General features: G+C 44.3%; 1 protein-coding gene across 7 annotated transcripts in view; it reads right to left on the bottom strand.

Annotated features, from left to right (window-relative positions):
* Window positions 1-20,992, bottom strand: part of adgrb2 (adhesion G protein-coupled receptor B2) — an 805,995-nt gene that overhangs the window by 168,056 nt on the left and 616,947 nt on the right. The gene's annotated exons all lie outside the window — the stretch shown is intronic.

Raw genomic sequence — 20,992 nt, 5'->3', positions numbered from 1 at the left:
CTGAGCCCTCTTGTGGTGCGGTAGGAGTGTCCTGATATCCGTACCTGATGGCCTGTGTTGTAGATGTGTACAACAACATCTCTTTAGTAGATTGATTTTCTGCAATAATGGTAACAAACTTACCTTTTATCTTGTATAAAGCATGAAGTTTTGCTGCTGATTCTTTTGAAATTGAAATCCTTAAAAACTAAACATACTTGACACATGGGGTAAGGTGGTACAATCCAAACTTATGCTTTCTAGACAGTTGGGAATGCATGTTTATATTTAAGGGCTATGTGGAAGAAGTGAAAGACATGGAACAGTTGCCAGGAAAAAAACAGCCCGCTTGACTGGCACTACATCCACAAATATTCATTCCCTCCACCACTGACGCTCAGTAGCAACAGTGTGTACTATCTACAAGATGCACTGCAGAATTCACTAAAGATCCTTAGACAGCACCTTCCAAACCCATGACCACTTCCATTTAGAAGGACAAGGGCAGCAGATACATGGGAATGTCACTAACTTCAAGTTCCTCTCCAAGCCACTCATTATCCTGACTTGGAAATATATTGCCTGTTCCTTCAGTGTAACTGGGTCAAAATCTGGAATTTCCTCCATGAGGGATTATGATTCAACCTACAGCACATGGACTGCAGCTGTTGAAGAAGGCAGCTCAATTCCACCTTTTTAAGGGGATAGAGCATAGAACATTGGCTGTACAGGACATTGGTTAGGCTACTGTTGGAATATTGCATGCAATTCTGGTCTCCTTCCTATCGGAAGGATGTTGTGAAGCTTGAATGGGTTCAGAAAAGATTTACAAGGATGTTGCCAAGGTTGGAGGATTTGAGCTATAGGTTGAATAGGCTGGGGCTGTTTTCCCTGGAACGTCGGAGGCTGAGGGGTGACCTTATAGGAGTTTATAAAATCATGAGGAGCATGGATAGGATAAGTAGACAAAGTTTGTTCCCTGGGTTGGGGGAGTACAGAACTAGAGGACATAGGTTTAGGGTAAGAGGGGAAAGATATAAAAGAGACCTAAGGGGCAACTTTTTCACTCAGAGGGTGGTACGTGTATGGAATGAGTGGCCAGAGGAAGTGGTGGAGGCTGGTACAATTTCAATATTTAAAAGGCATCTGGATGGGTATATGAATAGGAAAGGTTTGGAGGGATATGGGCCAGGTGCTAGCAGGTGGAATTAGATTGGGTTGGGATATCTGGTTGGCATGGATGGGTTGGACCGAAGGGTCTGTTTCCATGCTGTACATGTCCATGACTCTATTACAGCGCAATACAGGCCGTTCGTCCCTCGATGCTGCGCTGGCCTGTGAAACCAATCTGTAGCCCATCTAACCTACACTGTTCCATTAGTATCCATATGTTTATCCAATGACCATTTAAGTGCCCCTAAAGTTGGCGAGTATACTATTGCTGCAGGCAGGGCATTCCACGCCCTTACTACTCTCTGAGTAAAGAACCTACCTCTGACATCTATCTAATATCTATCGCCCCTCAATTTAAAGCTACGTCCTCTCGTGCTAGCCATCACCATCAGAGGAAAAAAGCTCTCAGTGTCCACTCTATCTAATCCTTTGATCATCTTGAATGCCTCTAATATGTCACCTCTCAATCTTTTTCTCTCTAAACAAAACAGCCTCAAGTCCCTCAGCCTTTCCTCATAAGATCTTCCCTCCATATCAGGCAACATCCTGGTAATTCTCCTCTGTACCCTTTCTGGTGCTTCCACCTTCTTCCTATAATACGGTGACCAGAACTGTACACAATATTCCAGATGCGGCCGCACCAGAGTTTTGTACAGCTGCAGCATGACCTCATGGTTCCGAAACTCAGTCCCTCCATAAACAAAAGCTAACACACCACACACCTTCTCAACCACCCTGAGAACCTAGGTGGCAACTTTCAGGGATCAATGCACATGGACACAGAGATCTCTCTGCTCATCGACACTACCAAGCATCATACAATCAGTCCAGTACTCTGTATTCCTGTTACTCCTTCCAAAGCGAATCCCCTCATACTTTTCTGTATTAAACTTCATTTGCTACCTCTGGGATAGACAATAAATGTTGGCCAGCCAGCAATGCCCACATCCCATGAGTGAATAAATAAAAAGCTTGGACACTTGCTGCATTAAATGCCAGGTGCTGCATTTTGGAAAAGCAAATCAGAGCAGGACTTATACACTTAATGGTAAGGTCCAGGGGAGTGTTGTTGAACAAAGATTCCTAGGAGTGCAGGTTCGTGATTCCTTGAAAATAGGGTCACAGGTAGATAGGATAGTGAAGGATAAGATTGTGAAAAACAGGATAAGCGTTTGGAATCCTTTCTGTGGAAGAATTGACCAAAATTGACACAAAATAGATAGAAGCCATTTTGTCACAAAGCAATTTTCCACCAAGACATTTAGCCTGCTGGTGTTGTATGAGAACACTTCTGCTCTGATAAGACTGATCTTGCAGCTGCAGGATGTCTCGTTCTCCCCAGTGCCATTAGCTCTGTCCTAAAGAATGATGAATTGTTTCTCTTTGTCCCTTTTCAGTGACTCTAGCCTAGCTAAACTTGGGAGTATAAGATAACATTCAGTTTTGTAGACGTTAAGAAACATAGGTCTGGAAAATGTATGGGAGTTTTATGACTACCCCTAGGTTGCATAACTAATGGGCAGCGAGCTTGTATTTTCTATGTAATTTGTAACATTCTGTATTTCTTTGGAATACCTTCGAACTTGTTCTGAATGAAGATGTGTTCCCCATGGCCATGATAAAGCGAGCTAATTGCTCAAGGTTTTGTCTCCTGACTATTTTGTTTTAAACGATTTGGCATAAAGATTTAATTTCCCCAACAGTTGGGTGTAGTTCGGCAGAACCTCTATTTTACGAAGTTTCTTGAATCTCTTGCTGCTATTTGACGAGGTCGTCTCCGATTCTGCTTTAATAAGGTTCCCCTTGGGCCCGCTTGCGAGGAATGCCCCTGAGTTGGTTTGATTGGCATTTTGATTTTTTTTCTCAAAAAGAGAAGAGAGGGGAACTGTGGATTTAAAATTTTGGCAGTCTGTGTGATCTGGTCCTGAGTTAACAAGCTGCTCCCTTTTTGAAGGGAAAAGGGTAGACGATAACCGGAAAGACTGCACTCCTGAGGATTGCGGGTGGCATTTGAGGCCGACTTGAGTTAGCAGGCTGAGCTACTTAAAGACGCTGTGGCAAGAAGGGAATTGCCAAGAAATAATTTCGAAATTCAGGTGGCCTTGAGGTATTGACAGCTGCGCCCACGCCTGTTTGTGTTTGTGTGGTTTTGTTTGTTCTCTTTAATAGGTTACGGTCTCGCACCACAGACCGGTGAGGTTCTGATGGGGTCAGTTAATTCCAAACACCAGGTAGAAGGGCTGCTCCCAGGGCAAATTAACCTTGTCCTGCTGTGAAGGGTAGCCCAGGACTTTTGGTTCTATCCAGAAAGACCCTGAAGCACCACGGTAAATGCATATTGGTCACCGTCTGACAGGTTTTTCTGTTTACTTCTGACATATACGGTTGATCTTATGGGAACTGGCCATATGGTGGCTCCTTTACATTGGAAAACATTGCCTATTGGAGGACGAACATCGTGGGTGGATATGGGGATCCTAAATGGGACCGGACTTACATGGTACAGTGTCTTGACAAATTTAAGGAGATTGCAAAAAGCCACCAGCCTCCTAAAGTTAAGGGACCCAGCCTCACTTCTGCACCTGCTGTTGTGTTGCCACCACTGCCTTATACCTCCCAATACCCTAAACTTCCTGCTCCTCTCCCTCTCCTGACCTCTGACCCATTATTTGACGAGGTTGCTGCCTATGTCGCTACCCATCGCGCTCAGCTGCTGTCCCACAAACTCACAGTACTGCAGGCAAGGCTACACAGTCCAGTTCACTACATTTTCAGGAGGGTGGGGGCGTGGCGGGGTGCACTGTGCCTGAGCAAAGAGGAACCTCAAAGGATTCCTCCAGCATACTCCCCCCTGAAGGACACCCCGATACATCTCATGAAATTGTCTCTTCAACAATCCCCACGACACGGCGTTATACATCTCACGCTGTCAACTCCCCTGCTGCTGTTGCCCCTGCTGAACAACACACCACCCACAGTGTGACTGCTCAGCTCACCTCTCAGCTTGCCTGTGTGATGATAGGAAACCCTCTTCTTAAAACCTTGAATTCACATGGAGGTCCGCAGTATGCTCCAAGATGCTCTGGACCCCCTTAAGCGGCCAGCTCCGTTTTATGAATTGCTCCTCCAATTTTGTGATAGTTACGACTGCCTTCCTCAAGACATTAGCGTTCTGCTGCGTCTCGCTTACAGCTCCCACTGGGCTGCTGTTAAACCTTCCTTTACTTTTCCCCATTACCCATGGGATACCTTTGAGGCCCGTACCGCGTTTCTTACCAAAACGATCCAGCCTTTTATTTTGAAGACCGCCTGCCAACGCTCAGATTTTAGCGCGGTCACTAACTGCCTTCAGCAACCTGATGAGACACTGCCTGATTTCCTGGCTCGATTCAGGGAACTCTCATGCTGGGATCCCCCCTCGAGGAAAATGGAAAATTTGCAGTCCAAACTCTTCTTAATTGTCTGCAGGCCCGACACATTCTGGCTTTTAGATCTCACCACCTCGAATGGCCTACCAAAACTTGAGAGGAGATTGTCTCCTTCCTCTCTAATATGGACCAATTGGGATTGTTTTATTACAAAAAGCCAAAGGAGGTTGGCACAGGGTTGGGACCGAAATCACTTAGATCACTATACAAAACAAAGAGACAAGAGTAGGGCATACGGAAAGTTAGGACATTGGGTCCGTGACTGTCGGTCTGAACACTCCGCCCCCCTATCGCAATACCAGCCTCGTCCACAGTACTGGCCTCAAGCTTTGCCACCTCTACCTTCATGACAGCCTCAACAGACTCCCTGCACTGTTCAGGACCCTTTTCCTTTGAATCCTTCTGCCTAGGGTTGCTGTATGAGGCAGGTGCTGCAGGCCACTTCGATACGACTCTCCCACTGCCCATCTGAGAACTCTATGCTAAAATGTTGAGATGGTTTTGGTGGACTCTGGAGCCACCCGTCCTCTGTACCTCCCTCAGTGGATCTTTCTCTCAGCTCCACTACTGTCCATACTGTGGGTATCTCTGGAGTGCCCATGGTTGAATCACTATCCGCCCCTGTGCCCATCCGAGTGGGTTCTCTCATGGTCCCAGACACTGCTATTATTTCCCCTTCCTGTCCAGTGGCCCTTCTTGCTTGTCAAACTCTTTCCAAACTCAATACCTCCATCCATCCCCGAATGGCCTCACCTTGAACTCCCGCATTCCTGTTACCCACTTTTATAAGCCCTTTTGACCATGAACACTCCTTCCCCTGCCCTCTGCACCTAGTCCATCTCCAACGTCTCCACTCATGATTCGCTTCTCTCCTCCCTCTCCCATCTCTTTCTGGACTGTTCTTCTTCTCCCCCGCGCCCCACTCCCACCTTTCTACAATGAACCATTCAGACCGGCCGACCCTTGCACACCCTTCACTGCGCCGCTACCTTCCTCAACCACACTGACCCATCCTGCTCAACACTGATGGATCCCCACCTTAACATGCCCTCTACGCTAACGCTCATGGGGCTCTACTTTGTTGGGGAAGAAGGGCTGGCCGTGGAGGTCCAACTGGACACCACTCAACGCACATTTCTCTGGCCCAACCCCAGTTCTCCATCTCATGTTGCTGTCATCATAAAGGCCCATTGGCACTTAGAAGATTTAGATGCCACGGTGCACAGGCTTCAGGGTCTGCCAACAGACTTTACACCCCTAGATCTCGCCAATCCTGACTCTATCCATGTCACTTACTTGAATGGGGAGGGCTTTTGCCTTAGGCATTACCCTTTGTCTGTGAGTGTCATCTTCACCCTACACACTCTTCCCCCATCTCCCTCCTATGACACCCCTTTTCTGCTTTGGATGCTCCTGACGTTACTATGGGCCCAACATTCCAATCACACAGGCCTAGTGCTCTCTGCACCACCTCATATGGTCACTCTTAAAACCAGCAGCGTCTTGCAGTCCATTCAATACAATTTGTCATCTACTGCCCGGGAAGGTATTAAACCTGTCTTTGACTCTATCCGCCAACAAGGCATTCTGGTGCCTACTACCAGCCCTTGTAATACCCCTTTCTTCCCCATTCCCAAACCGTGCAAGCCAGGTCGCTGGTGCTTTGTGCAGGACCTAAGGGCCGTGGTTATCGCCTGCCCCCCAGTGGTACCCGATATGAACGCTGTCCTTACTAGCCTCCCTTCCTTGGCAAATTGTTTCACTATTGTTAATCTCTGTTCAGCCTTTTTCTCCCTCAAATTGGCCCTCGAAAGCCAGTACCTTTTTGCCTTTACTTACAGCTGTCGCCAATATACATGGACTCGGCTTCCCCAAGGGTACAAGGAGAGCCCCACTGGACACTCAAGGATCTCCACCTCCCACCTAACAATACCTTGGTCCTATATGCTGACGATTTATTAATGACCTCTGACTCGCCTACTGCTTGTATGCAAAATACGATTGCCTTGTTCCGTTGCCTGGCCCCGGATGGCCAGAAGGTTTCTGTTGAAAAGATGCAGCTCTGTCAACAGTCAGTGAAATACTTAGGCTTCAAACTCTCGCTTGGCCTTCGCTCCCTGTCTCTCGACTGTATCGCCGCTATTGTCAGCCTCCCTCCCCTACTATGCGGACTGAACTTTTGTCGTTTTTGGGCATGGTTAACTATTGTAGACACTGGATACCCAACTACCACATTATTGATGCTCCTCTGCATGAAGCCTCCTCGCCTAAACAGCCAACCCAGGTGACCTGGACACCTGAAATGCTGTCGGCCTTTAATGAACTGATGTCGATTTTGGCCTCGGCCCCAGTCCTCAGCATCCCTGATTTCAAGCAGCTGTTCTACCTATATGTGGAATTTTAACACAGCAGCATGGAGATCTCCGATGCCCTCTAGCTTTTTTCTCTGTACAATAACCACCTGTTGTAGGGGGAATGCTGACCAATTTGTGAGCTGTGGCGGCGGCCGCGATAATGGTAGAAAAGTCCACCGCCATTGTGCCTGAATATCTGTGCACTGTTTTTGTTCCTCACTTGGTCTCCCTGTTGCTAAATTCAGCAGCAACTCAACATTTTACAGCTTCAAGGAGAACTGGCAATGAGATCACTCTGCTATCCCGTGCTAACCTGGCCTCCAGGGCGCCTCCACTTTAAATCCAGCCGCCCTTCTCCCTGTCCTACAGAACTCCTCGAACAATCGTGATTGTGTACGCACGGTCCAAGATGTTGTGACTCCAAGGCCAGACCTTTCTGAAATGCCTTTGACAATCTGGACCTCATTCCTTTCACAGGTGGCTCCTCCTTCCACCCCTCAGATCACCACTTGCTAGTGGGCTACGCGATCTGCACCCCTTTTGAGACTCCAGAGGCCGTTGCGTTATCAGATGGAACTTCGGCTCAGGAGGCCAAACTCTTCGCCATCACCAGAGCATGTATTCTCACCAATAACAGTCTACTAACATTTACACTGACTACCAATATGCTTTTGGTGTTGTCCATGATTTCGGCGCCCTCTGGCAATATAGAGGTCTCATTACTTCCTCCGGCAAACCCACCTTGTTCATAGTCTTTTACAGGCCATTCTTCTCCCTTCTGCTTTCACTGTCATCAAATGCATTGCCCACACCACTGGTGATGACCCAAATTCGTAGGGTAACACTAGAGCTGATCACGCAGCCAGGCAAGCTACAGTGGCCCCCACAATATATATCCCTCAAGCCCTAAAAATAGTCAAGGTACATAACAGCTTAAATTTAGTTGAGGGTACTCGAGACGCACAACAGCATGCTTCACCAGCTGGAAAGGACAGCTGGTCATGCATAGGCGCATGGGAGAGTTGCATTTTGGGACTCCTGTTGCACCCAGATGGGCGGATCATCTGCGCCAAATCCTTCCTGCATGTCCTCGCCCGAGCTGCTCATGGCATTGGACATGCCGGAAAAAGAGGGATGATACATGCAGTACAACAGTGGTTCACGTCAGGGTTTGCTGCAACAACTCAGGCCTTTATATCAAAATGTCTAATATGCCTCAAAAATAACAATGCCAGTCCAGTGGCCAAGTTCGATCACCTGCTAGCTCCTAATGGCCCGTTTAACCTCGTTCAGATTGATTTCATTCATATGCCACCTAGGCAAGGTTTTAAATAAATGTTGGTGCTGATTGATGTGTTTTCCAAATGAATCGAGGCTTTCCCCACAAGAAAAGACGATGCTAGAACTGTAATTAATGTCTCATGAAAAATGTGATCCCTAGATTTGGCGTCCCAGACGGAATCAACAGCGATAGGTGTACACATTTTACCACAGAAGCTACAAAAGACATTAGCAAAGTGCTGGGTATTGCCTGGAAATATCACATTCCATATCAACCCCAATCCTCAGGCATCATGGAATGAATAAATGGAACCCTTAAGAACACTCTGACAAAGATCACACAGGACACAGGTCTACCGTGGCCTGAGGCCCTACCCCTAGCTCTGTACACTGTGCGGAGCCAGGTCAGTCAAACAACAGGACTGACCCCATTTGATATCCTAATGGGGCAGCCGATGTCAAATGGGATTCGACCTCCTAAATTCCCGGTGGATGTGGCACTCCTTTTGATGCATGAGACCCTGCTGGATTATGTCAAAGCCCGAAGCAGAATGCTTGCCCATAACCATGCTCTGGTCAAGGAGGCCATCCCCAATCCCAGTAATGACCCGATACAACCCTTCCACCTTGGGACTATGTTATGATCAATTTGTTTGATAAGACCTCTCTTTCTCTTCAGTGGAAGGACCCATTCCTTGTATTACTAGTGACCCGGACTGTAGTCAAGGTTGAAGGAAGGCCTGAGTGGACACATGCCATATGCTGCAAGAAGGCTCATCACCAGAGGAACCTGAAGAGACAGCCATGGAAATATCTGCCCGCCTGCTTGCTACAACATGCCAGGAATAGCCACCTGCCATTTCCCTGTGCTCCTTGTCATCCTGCTCACATTAATAGAGAACCAGGGATTTAGCAGCCAGGAAACACAGCATTATGTCATCTGGGAGCTGCATACTTACACTTTTCTGCACATGACTCAGGTCTATCCACAGACCAATAATTATTCCTGCTGCTGAGTGTGTGCCCATATTCCTGTCCACTCTAAGGGAGGCATTCCCCGATGACCATCCCATTTAACATCTCAGAGACAGTTGAATGGTGGCCAGATCAGATCCAGCCTGCCGGTCTGATGGTTCAGACTCCCTAAGTCCCTCGCCACAATAAAACTGTAAGACGTACCTGGGAGTCCACAGGGTACCGCCTGCACACATTCAAGGGTTGTTTTCAAGCCACAAACAATCTTTCACATAAATGCCCTGCCCTGTTCCTTACCAACACCATGGTCCAAGGTACTCTACAGGGTACTATTTGTCTCAAAGGCAGCTTGCAGAGGGGTTGGGAGGTGGGATCCAGCATGTGTTCCTACCCTCTGCGCCTCACTCCTTTTGGCAGATATCCCAACCTTGAAAACATCAAAATGGCCACGGCCACTCGGGATAAGTTGAATCGAATTGAATTGAATGCATTGTCACGTGTACTGAGGTACAGTGAAAAGTTTTGTCTTGCGAGCAATACAGGCAAATCATACAGTTAAGTAGCATAGATAATGAATAATAGGTAAACAGCGGCAAAAACAAAAACACAGGTACAGGTGAATGTTAAGAGTTTACCAGTCCATTCAGTAGGGTAGAAACTGTTACAAAATTGGGTGGGACTGCCCATCAGAGCCCTACTTTCACCTTTTTTTGGATTGGCGCTCAAACCGCTCCATTGAGAGCTTACAATGGTACATACAAAGCCTACCCATGGCTGCTGAAATTCTGGACCGGCAGCTGCTATTTGGGGTATGTGATTTCTTTTCTCTATCACTTCCATTCCTCCCCATTTGAACAGCCCCAATCTCAGCACGAGATCCATTACCATTTTTGAACAGTTTTTAGGATTTTTCTTACCCCCTTTTTGAAGTGCTCGATTGGATATTGAAGTAAGGCCCCACTTCTTGAGGCAGCGGCAAACGACACTGCCACAGCCCTTGCGGTGATAAACGCAGAAATGGTTGCCATTCGCACTGTGGCCCTGCAGAACAGGCTGGCCTTGGACTACCTGTTAGCTGAGAAAGGGGCACATGTACCCTCATAGTCTTCACCTGCTGTACCTACATCACCGATGCCAGTGAGAACATCACCAATCTTGTGAATCACATCCGCAAAATGGCCACGGTACTCCATGAAATTACTTCCCAGTGGGATCTGTGGAGCTAGAAGGGCCGATGGTTCGGGTCCTGGGGAAGGCCCTTAATCAAGACCTCATAGTCCTCGTTGTGGCCCTTGCTATCCTCTCTATGATTATGGTCTGTGTCAAACTGGCCTGTGTACAATTCAGTTCCATGCTGTGGCCCTGCTCCCCAGCAATTTTCCAGATGCCTCGATTCCCCCTTCCTGATGAAACCCCCGATCTGATTCTCAGTTCCTGAAGCTTTCTTGCTTTACCCAAGGACTATCTGTCCAATCTCCAACCACCACCGCCACCCCCCACCCCCCGGCACTGGGTATATTCCCCCTTTTGCTGACATTTCCAATCTGTTATTTTTTTTGAAAAAAGGGCTGTGGAAGAATTGACCTAAATTGACACATTACAGATAGAAGACATTTTGTCACAGTTAGAACTATTTTGTCACAAAGCAATTTTGCAGTATGATTTTTAGCCTGCTAGTATTGTGTGAGAACACTTCTGGTCTGATAAGACTGACCTTGCAGCTGCAGGATGCCTCATCTCCTCAGTGCTGTTAGCTCTGTCCTAAAGAATGATGAATTGTTTCTCTCTGTCCCTTATCAGTAATTCTAGCCTAGCTAAACTTGGGAGTATATGATAACATTCAACTTTGTAGACATTAAGAAACTTAGGTCTGGAAAATGTATGGGAGCTTTATGACTGCCCCTAGATTGCATAACTAATGGGCAGCAAGCTTGTATTTTCTATATAACTCATAACATTCTGTATTTCTTTAGAATACGTTGGAGTTTGTTCTGAACAAAGATGCATTCCCCAGGGCTATTATAATGCGAGTTAATTGCTCAAGGTTTCGTCTCCTATTTTGTTTTAAACAATTCAGCATAAAAATTTAATTTCCCCAACACTTTCCTTTATTGGTCAGAGTTTTGAGTTGTCAGAGTATTATGAGCTGTAGCAGCTCCCAACTCATGTTGCAGCTGTACAGGACACTGATAGGCCACTTTTGGAATATTGCATGCAATTCTGGTCTCCCTCCTATTGGAAGGATGTTGTTAAACTTGAAAGGGTTCAGAAAAGATTTACAAGGATGCTGCCAGATTTGGAGGATTTGAGCGAAAGGGAGAGGCTGAATAGACTGGGGCTGTTTTCTCTGGAGCGTCGGAGGCTGAGGGATACCTTATTAAGGTTTATAAAATCAAGGGGGCATGGAGAGGATAAATAGACAATGTCTTTCCTGGAATGGGGGAGTCCAGAACTAGAGGTCATAGGTTCAGGGTGAGAGGGGAAAGATATAAAAGAGACCTAAGGGGTAACTTTTTCACGCAGACGGTGATGCAGGTATGGAATGAGCTGTCAGAGGAAGTGGTGGAAGGTGCTGCAATTACGGCATTTAAAAGGCATCTGGATGGGTATATGAATAGGAAGGGCTTAGAAGGAAAATGGCCAAGTGCTGGCAAACGGGACTAGATTAGGTTCGGATATTTGGTCAGTATGGGTGAGTTGGAATGACAGGTCTGTTTCTGTGCTGTGCATCTCTATGACTCTAAACAGGGTTTTGGCAAGGAGTGAGGTCAACACTGTGTCCTGCCAGCCTGCTGTTTATCGAAAAGTCAAGTGATTTTGGAGAAAACAGCAGACCAAAGCTTTCATAGAAATAAGAGATGCAGTTTAATTACTCAAAGACCTGACTTTGAAAAGGCAAAGGGGCCTCTACCTTAGTGGGTGCCTAACAGTGCTTTCTCGATTTAGAATTCTGTTTTTCGTACCCAAGAGTAGGTAAAGAAGACTCTCCAGAAGCTGCAAATCTCCCTCCTGAAATTCCGTTCTCGGTGAATTGCCTAGGAATCTAATAGTTTTCAAATACTAGTACCTTTAACTGTCGTTGAACACCTGAGAAGCTGGACTGTGATGAAAAGTTCCATTCCAGAACTGGCTATCTATTATCCATTTATGACTCCATCGACAAGAAATTTAAGGCATATGAGAAGTCACCACAGTCGATCCTTTATTTTCAGTCCATTGCCTTGAGAAGCTGGAAAAGAGTACTACTTCTGTGCCAAACAGTGAGTCATAGATAGAGGTGAGTAACTTCACAATCAGTGCATCAGATAGAAGCTCTGCAGAGCTGTCACATTCAGTTGTGAATCATGATGGTATGAATGCTGTATTTTAACATTGCGGATTCTAAAACTGGGGAAAGAAATGGGAAGGAGCTGTTTTTATTTAAAATTGAAAAGGTTGACGTAGTTTTGAAAAATAAGTAACCTGGCATCCATTTCAGGTTTGAATACTTTGTAATTCTGATGATTGCAGATGATTTAGAACCAAAGGGGTTTTCTGATGTAGGTTTTGCTGACAACAATAAATTGATTAGTCAATGAACAATTATCAATGACTGAGACCTTTTTAAAAATCACACAACACCGGGTTATAGTCCAACAGGTTTACTTGGAAGCACTAGCTTTCAGAGTGCTGCTCCTTCATCGGGTGATTGTGGAGAATAAGATTGTAAGACACAGAATTTATAGCAAAATTTTACAGTGTGATGTAACTGAAATTATATGTTGAAAAAGATCTGGATTGTTTGTTATGTCTCTCATCTTTTAGAATGACCATGTTGGTTTCAGTTTTTATATGAAAATTGCAAAAGTTTTTTTTAAAAAGTTACATTCTCAAGTGCACTTTAACAACTGGTGTCATGTTGGCCCAGATAAAGTATTAGCTCCATGTGAGGCTATCTGTGCCATAATGGTCAGACTGAATTTAGTCCAAAAAGCAGATTTACAGAATCTTACATGGATTCATGCAGTTTTTGGGCAAAGTAAAATGTAATCCTGCAAGTACAAATTCACCCCACAAACACGTGTGTGTGTGTGTGTGTATATGTATACGTGTGCGCATGCACGCGGTGGTTACGAGTGTCTGTGAGAGGGTGTGTGTATGTGTGTGAGTGTAAAGGGGTTTAAGTCTGTACGAGTGTCTGTGAGAGGGTGTGTGTATGTGTGTGTATGAGTTTAAAAGGGTTTAAGTCTGTGAGAGGGTGTGTGTGTGTATGTGTGTGAGTGTAAAGGGGTTTAAGTCTGTACGAGTGTCTGTGAGAGGGTGTGTGTATGTGTGTGTATGAGTGTAAAAGGGTTTAAGTCTGTGAGAGGGTGTGTGTGTGTGTGAGTGTATGAGAGAGTGTGTTGACGATATCCAGCTCCAACATCTTTCAGCCATTCACTTTTCTAGTTTGTCAGCCTGATTGTCTGATACTCACTTATGGATAAGTAATGTTTTTTCCTGTCAAACACTCAGAAATCCCAGTGATTAATATTTAACATACCCTTTTCAATAACTAAATGTGAGTCTTGTTTTGATTAAATAATTAAATCACTCATGTTTACTGACAGATAAACCCCAGCATAGGTCGCATTACTCATTTCAGTTAAACTCCATTTAAAGATATATCTTAAACCATGATAATCTTTGTAACTAAATGAAACCTCCTGAATCATAATTATATACTTCAAATTTGAAGTAGCTCTTGGACTCTTCGCTTCCCACCCCCACAATGAATACCAACTCATTCATAACTCCACTGTCGATATCCAGATTTGCATCCATAACTCTTTTACATGTGGAGCTACAGCCATTTCAGATTCCAATAAAAAATTAACATTCTCTGTTAAATACTTTACTGAGCTCTGCTCCATATCTCACTGTTTGCCTCAAGCCCTATAACTCAGCATGGCAACTCCTGCTATTGGGCAAATACCAATCTCTTTGTCTCCTTGGCAACTCTAACTTGTACCATCTAGCCCTTAGGCTCTGGAATTCCATAAGCCTCTCTCTTTCTTCACCCCTTTCTCCTCATAACCTATAACTTTGACTAAACCATCATGCATCTAAATAATATATTTATCTTAGGCTCAGTGTAAGGTTTTGTCTGATTATACTTTTGTGAAGCACCTCTGGATTTTTAAAATGATAAATGCACTATACAAATGCAGTACAATGATGCAGTATCAACCAAAGTGCTATTCTCCACACACAAGATGTTTCCATCATGCCAAGAATAAGTTCTGTCTTTCATACTTGTATATCCAGTATGTAGACTGTGCATTTCAATGATCATATCAAACAGAGCTTCCCCTAGCAGTTCCCAACAGGCATAGTACCAACTGAACTTAACCAGCTCATGCTTGTAAAACTCAGAACCATGGTCCATATTGGACCGGATGTGCCCTGGAAGATACCTGTTTGGATTACATGAATTTCCTGATGCAGTAACTGTGGTAATTGCAGGAATTTGAAACAGACATTTGAAACCCCCCAAAAAGGTCCCCAGCTATGAGTTAGAGTTGGAGACTTCAGAATGTTCTCTTGTAGTTTTCTGAATAGTTAGCCAGGAAAGGTCAGAGGAATTAAAATGTTCTCTAACTTCTCAGTACCCTTAAACTGACTCCATCATTCCTCTCATCCCTGACCACAGCACAGAATTCAACCTTCCTGATTAGGCGCAGACCAACCCCAGAATTTTAGAAGGTGACTAATCTCTGGTGCATTTCCCATGGCAAGGTTTTGATCTATCAATATTCTCTTGCCAATCAATCAGCACAACTTTTATCTCAAAGTATAAACTATTGTTCTCTTTGTAATTTGGTATTCTTGTATCTATCCTGATAATTACAAGTTAAAAAGCTTTGACAGCACGTTCCAGCAAATTCAAATTCTGAAACACCAAGTGACTATTCAATATAAAATTCTATTTATTCTCACTAAACAAAAATCTTTTTATGAGGAAAGACTTGCACAACATACCCTAAGCTGATAAACTCTGCCATTCAGCTAATGGAATGCAGAATGCACTGAGCTGCATTAACAATTGTGAAACAATGTGCAGAATATGATTTACATATCTTGGGGTGAAGTGCTTACCCACTAAACCCCTTTTCAGCACAGCAAAAAAAAACTTTTCATTTTCCAGAATAAAAAGCATTTATTAACTAGATTTTACCCTGAGAAATCCGACTGCTATTTTTCCTGCAGTGATAATTCCAAAATGGTTTTGTCCAAAATTGTTTTACCTTGAATAGACAGAATACACTGCAGTACCTCATCATCACAGCATCCTAATAATGATATCCAGTAACAGTTAATGAGACTGAATTAACCTTTGATCTAGTCACTGTGCATGTAATAAGCTATCAGGAGCTAGACTTCTACATATGCACAGTGAACTAATTAGTCAGTTTCTTTTTCGGACTGTTGCGAATATTCACAGATGAAAATCACAAAAAATGAATGCAGCAGTTTTGATGAATTTTTGCAAAGTTGTAAATAGCATTGTGGTAAAAAGACAACTTGTTAACTTTAGTGATATTATTCCAATGTATACATTTGTTTGTGACGGTTAATAGACTGACAGGGAAATTTGTTAGAGCTGCTCGGGAGGATTTAAACTAGTAGGTTGTGGTGGTGGGGGGGGGGGGGGGGGGGTGGGAAACAGTGAGGAGAGATCAATCTGAGACTGGTACAGTTGAGAACAGATGCAAGTCAAACAGTCAGGGCAGGCAGGGACAGGGTAGGACTAATAAACAAAACTGCATTTACTTCAATGTAAGGGGCCTAACAGGGCAGACGAATTCATGGCATGGTTAGGAACATGGGACTGGGATATCATAGCAATTACAGAAACATGGCTCAGGGATGGGCAAGACTGGCTGTTTAATGTTCCAGGATACAAATGCTACAGGAAGGATAGAAAGTGAGGCAAGAGAGGAGGGGGAGTGGCATTTTTGATAAGGGATAGCATTACAGCTGTGCTGAGGGAGGATATTCCTGGAAATACATCCAGGGAAGTTATTTGGGTGGAACTGAGAAATAAGAAAGGGATGATCACCTTATTGGGATTGTATTACAGACCCCCTAATAGTCAGAAGGAAATTGAGAAACAAACTTGTAAGGATATCTCATTTATCTGTAAGAATAATAGGATGGTTATGGTAGGGGATTTTAACTTTCCAAACATAGATTGGGACTGCCATAGTGTTAAGGGTTTAGATGGAGAGGAATTTGTTAAGTGTGTACAAGACAATTTTCTGATTCAGTATGTGAATGTACCTACTAGAGAAGGTGCAAAACTTGACCTACTCTTGGGACATAAGGCAGGGCAGGTGACTGAGGTGTCAGTGGGGGAGCACTTTGGGGCCAGCGACCATAATTCTATTAGTTTTAAAATAATGATGGAAAAGGATAGACCAGATCTAAAAGTTGAAGTTCTAAATTGGAGAAAGGACAATTTTGACAGTATTAGGCAAGGTGGCACAGCGGTTAGCACTGCTGCCTCACAGCTCCAGAGACCCGGGTTCAATTCCCGCCTCAGGTGACTCTCTGTGTGGAGTTTGCACATTCTCCCTGTGTCTGCGTGGGTTTCCTCCGGGTGCTCCGGTTTCCTCCCACAGTCCAAAAATGTGCAGGTCAGGTGAATTGGCCAAGATAAATTGCCCGTAGTGTTAGGTGAAGGAGTAAATGGAGGTAATGGGTCTGGGTGGTTTGCGCTTCGGCGGGTCAGTGTGGACTTGTTCGGCCGAAGGACCTGTTTCCACACTGTAAGTAATCTAAAAAAAAACTTTCGAAAATGGGGGCAGATGTTCGCAGGTAAATGGACGGCTGGAAATGGGAAGCCTACAGAAGGGAGATAACGAGAATCCAGAGAAAGTATGTTCCTGTTAGGGTGAAAGGAAAGGCTGGTAGGTACAGGGAATGCTGGATGATGAAAGAAATTGAGGATTTAGTTAAGAAAAAGAAGGAAGCATATGTAAGGTATAGACAGGATAGAACGAGAGAATCCTTAGAAGAGGAAGTAGGAGTATACCTAAGAGGGAAATCAGGAGGGTAAAAAGGAGATGAGATAAAAAGAAGTAAAATGAGATAGCTTTGGCAAATAGAATTAAGGAAAATCCAAAGAGTTTTTACAAATACATTAAGGACAAAAGGGTAACTCGGGAGAGAATAGAGCCCCTCAAAGATCGGCAGGGCGGTCTTTGTGTGGAGCCGCAGAAAATGGGAGAGATACTAAATGAGTATTTTGCATCAGTATTTACTGTGGAAAAGGATATGGAAGATATAGACTGTAGGAAAATAGATGGTGACATTTTGCAAAATGTCCAGATTACAGAGGAGGAAGTGCTGGATGTCTTGAAACGGGTAAAGATGGATAAATTCCCAGGACCTGATCAGGTGTACCCTAGAACTCTGTGGGAAGCTAGAGAAGTGATTGCTAGGCCTCTTGCTGAGATATTTGTATCATTGATAGTCACAGGTGAGGTGCCAGAAGACTGGAGGTTGCCTAACATGGTGCCACTGGTTAAGAAGGGTGGTAAGGACAAGCCAGGGAACTATAGACCAGTGAGTCTGAAGTCGGTGGTGGGCAGGTTGTTGGAGGGAATCCTGAGGGACAGGATGTACATGTATTTGGAAAGGCAAGGACTGATTAGGGATAGTCAACATCGCTTTGTGCGTGGGAAATGATGTTTCACAAACTTGATTGTGTTTTTTGAGGAAGTAACAAAGAGGACTGATGAGGGCAGAGCGGTATATGTGATCTATATGGACTTCAGTAAAGCGTTCGACAAGGTTCCCCATGGGAGACTGATTAGCAAGGTTAGATCTCACGGAACACAGGGACAACTAGTCATTTGGATACAGAACTGGCTCAAAGGTAGAAGACAGAGGGTGGTGGTAGAGTGTTGTTTTTCAGACTGGAGGCCTGTGACCAGTGGAGTGCCACAAGGATCGGTGCTGGGTCTTCTAGTTTTTGTCATTTACATAAAGGATTTGGATGTGAGCATAAGAGGTACAGTTAATAAGTTTGCAGGAGAGACTAAAATTGGAGGTGTAGTGTACAGCGAAGAAGGTTACCTCAGATTACAACAGGATCTTGACCACATGGGCCAATGGGCTGAGAAGTGGCAGATGGAGTTTAATTCAGATAAATGCGATGTGCTGCATTTTGGGAAAGCAAATCTTAGCAGGACTTATACACTTAATGGTAAGGTCCAAGGGAGTGTTGCTGAACAAAGAGACCTTGGAGTGCAGGTTCATAGCTCCTTGAAAGTGGAGTCGCAGGTAGATAGGATAGTGAAGAAGGCGTTTGATATGCTTTCCTTTATTGGTCAGAGTATTGAGTACAGGAGTTGGGAGGTCATGTTGCAGCTGTAGAGGACATTGGTTAGGCCACTGTTGGAATATTGCGTGCAATTCTGGTTGCCTTCCTATTGGAAAGATGTTGTGAAACTTGAAAGGGTTCAGAAAAGATTTACAAGGATGTTGCAGTGTTGGAGGATTTGAGCTATGGGGAAAGGCTGAACAGGCTAGGCTGTTTTCCCTGGAGCGTCGGAGGCTGAGGGATGACCTTATAGAGGTTTACAAAAAAAATGAGGGGCATGGATAGGGTAAATAAATAGGCAAAGTCTTTTCCCTGGGGTCGGGGAGTCCAGAACTAGAGGGCATAGGTTTAGGGTGAGAGGGGAAAGATATAAAAGAGACCTAAGGGGCAACATTTTCACACAGAGGGTGGTATGTGTATGGAATGAGCTGCCAGAGGAAGTGGTGGAGGCTGGTACAATTGCAACATTTAAGAGGCATTTGGATGGGTATATGAATAGGAAGCGTTTGGAGGGATATGGGCCGGGTGCTGTCAGGTGGGACTAGATTGGGTTAGGATATGAGATCGGCATGGACGGGTTGTACTGAAGGGTCTGTTTCCAAGCTATACATCTCTATGACGCTACGAATTGGGAAAAACAACAGCAGAAATTCTGCAAGCATTCCTGATACCCATGAAACCTTGGAACTAATCCAGGAGATACCATTCATTATTAAGTTCTATTTCAGCCTGTTCTTCCTCAAGAAAGTGATTTCTTCCTTTTATTTCCTGTGTTCAGTCTCTTTCCACCTACATCTGAGATTATTTGTGGCAGTTTTCTTCATCTTAGCAATCTCTAGTTTTGATCCTAGCCATATCTTTTATCTTATAGATGTAACCTATAATAATAATGAGGGGTTTCAGCTTTCCCAGAATGGTCCAATCAGTTTCCATGCACCATCACTCTTGTTTGCTTGGCTGAATCCATTCTTGTATTGACAGCTTTGCTATTTGTTTTGCTCATTTCCTCCACCTAAAATATGCTGTTATTAAGGTGTGTGGCTCCTATCTATGCTTGCCCTTCTGTGGGCAATGTGGAGTTCTCTTTACTAGTCCTACCCAGGCCGTCTTCCCTCACTACTTTTCTAGATTCATTGATTATTGTAGTTTCTCCTTTTTTCTCAATGCAACTAGATAGCTTCATCAAACTTGCTTCCAATTTCTACCTTTCCCTCATCTTCACATGGTCCATCTCTAATTTATTTTATTCATTCATAGAACATAGAACATTACAGCCCAGTACAGGCCCTTCGGCCCTCGATGTTACGCCGACCTGTGGAACCAATCTGAAGCTCATCTAACCTTCACTATTCCATTATCATCCATATGTTTACCTATTTACCATTTAAATGCCCTTAAAGTTGGTGAGTCTACCACTGATGCTGGCAGGGCGTTCCATGCCACTACTACCCTCTAAGTAAAGATTCATGGGATGTAGGCACCCTGTTTGGTCCAGCATTTACTGACTGGCCCTAGTTTCCCTTGGGAAGGTGGTAGTGCGTTGCCTTCTTGAACTCCTACAGTCCACGTGCCATAGGTAGACCCATAATATTGCTCAGACGGGAGTTCCAGGATTCTACCTCAACAACACTGAAGGAACAGTCAGGATGGTGGGGTACTTGGAAGGAAACTTGCAGAGGGTGCTGTTCAATAATACCTGCATTCATTGTCCTTCAAGAGGGTAAGGAGCTCAGATATAGAAGATGTTATATAAACTTTGGTGGATTTCTGTAAAGCATCTTGAATTTGCCAGTGGTGGTGGAAGTGGAGGTGGTGCCAATCAAGGGGATATTTTGTCCTGGATAATACCTTTGATTGCTGAAGGGCAAAGTCAAAACAACTTCTCTATCTGCAATCAACTAATCATTCTCCGCCATTTTTGGCAGCTTCAGCACAACGCTACCTTCACAAGCATTCTTTCCTCCATTCCGATTCAACACTGCAAAGGGGCTATCATCATCACTGCCTAGTGACTCAACTTATCTGAGGTTATTTAATTTAGAATTAGTAAACTCTCCCATGACTACTGTTTTCCCAGGTAACTGGGTATGTTAATCTGCTGCATCATTCTATACTTTTCTTTCTCACGATGCTTGTTCTAACCTTCACAGACTTCAGCATCAAAGCGGAAACAGACCCACTGTTGCTATTCATAACAAAATTAAACCAGCGTTAAGAGGCTCACTTTATGCTTTCCTTATGTTACCTTTGATTGAGTGAAATAATTATCTGTTTCCTTTGATCTAATCTGGCATTACTTCACCCTATAATGCACTAGACTGAAAAGGCATTAATGTTTGGGCATCATTAATTCAGGCATTATTTTTTAGCTAAGATCCACTTCATTTGTGAAAGTTTCCATTTTGGTTATTTATTTTTCCTTAATACACCCATGAAGAGTTCTCATGTCTCAT

The sequence above is a fragment of the Chiloscyllium plagiosum genome, unplaced genomic scaffold, assembly GCF_037043375.1.
Source record: "Chiloscyllium plagiosum isolate Xiang-an unplaced genomic scaffold, Cpla_swu_hap1 HiC_scaffold_30, whole genome shotgun sequence".
In the NCBI taxonomy this organism is placed as follows: Eukaryota; Metazoa; Chordata; class Chondrichthyes; order Orectolobiformes; family Hemiscylliidae; genus Chiloscyllium; species Chiloscyllium plagiosum.
The sequence above is the reverse complement of the archived record's forward strand: the minus strand, read 5'-3'. Positions and strand labels throughout refer to the sequence as shown.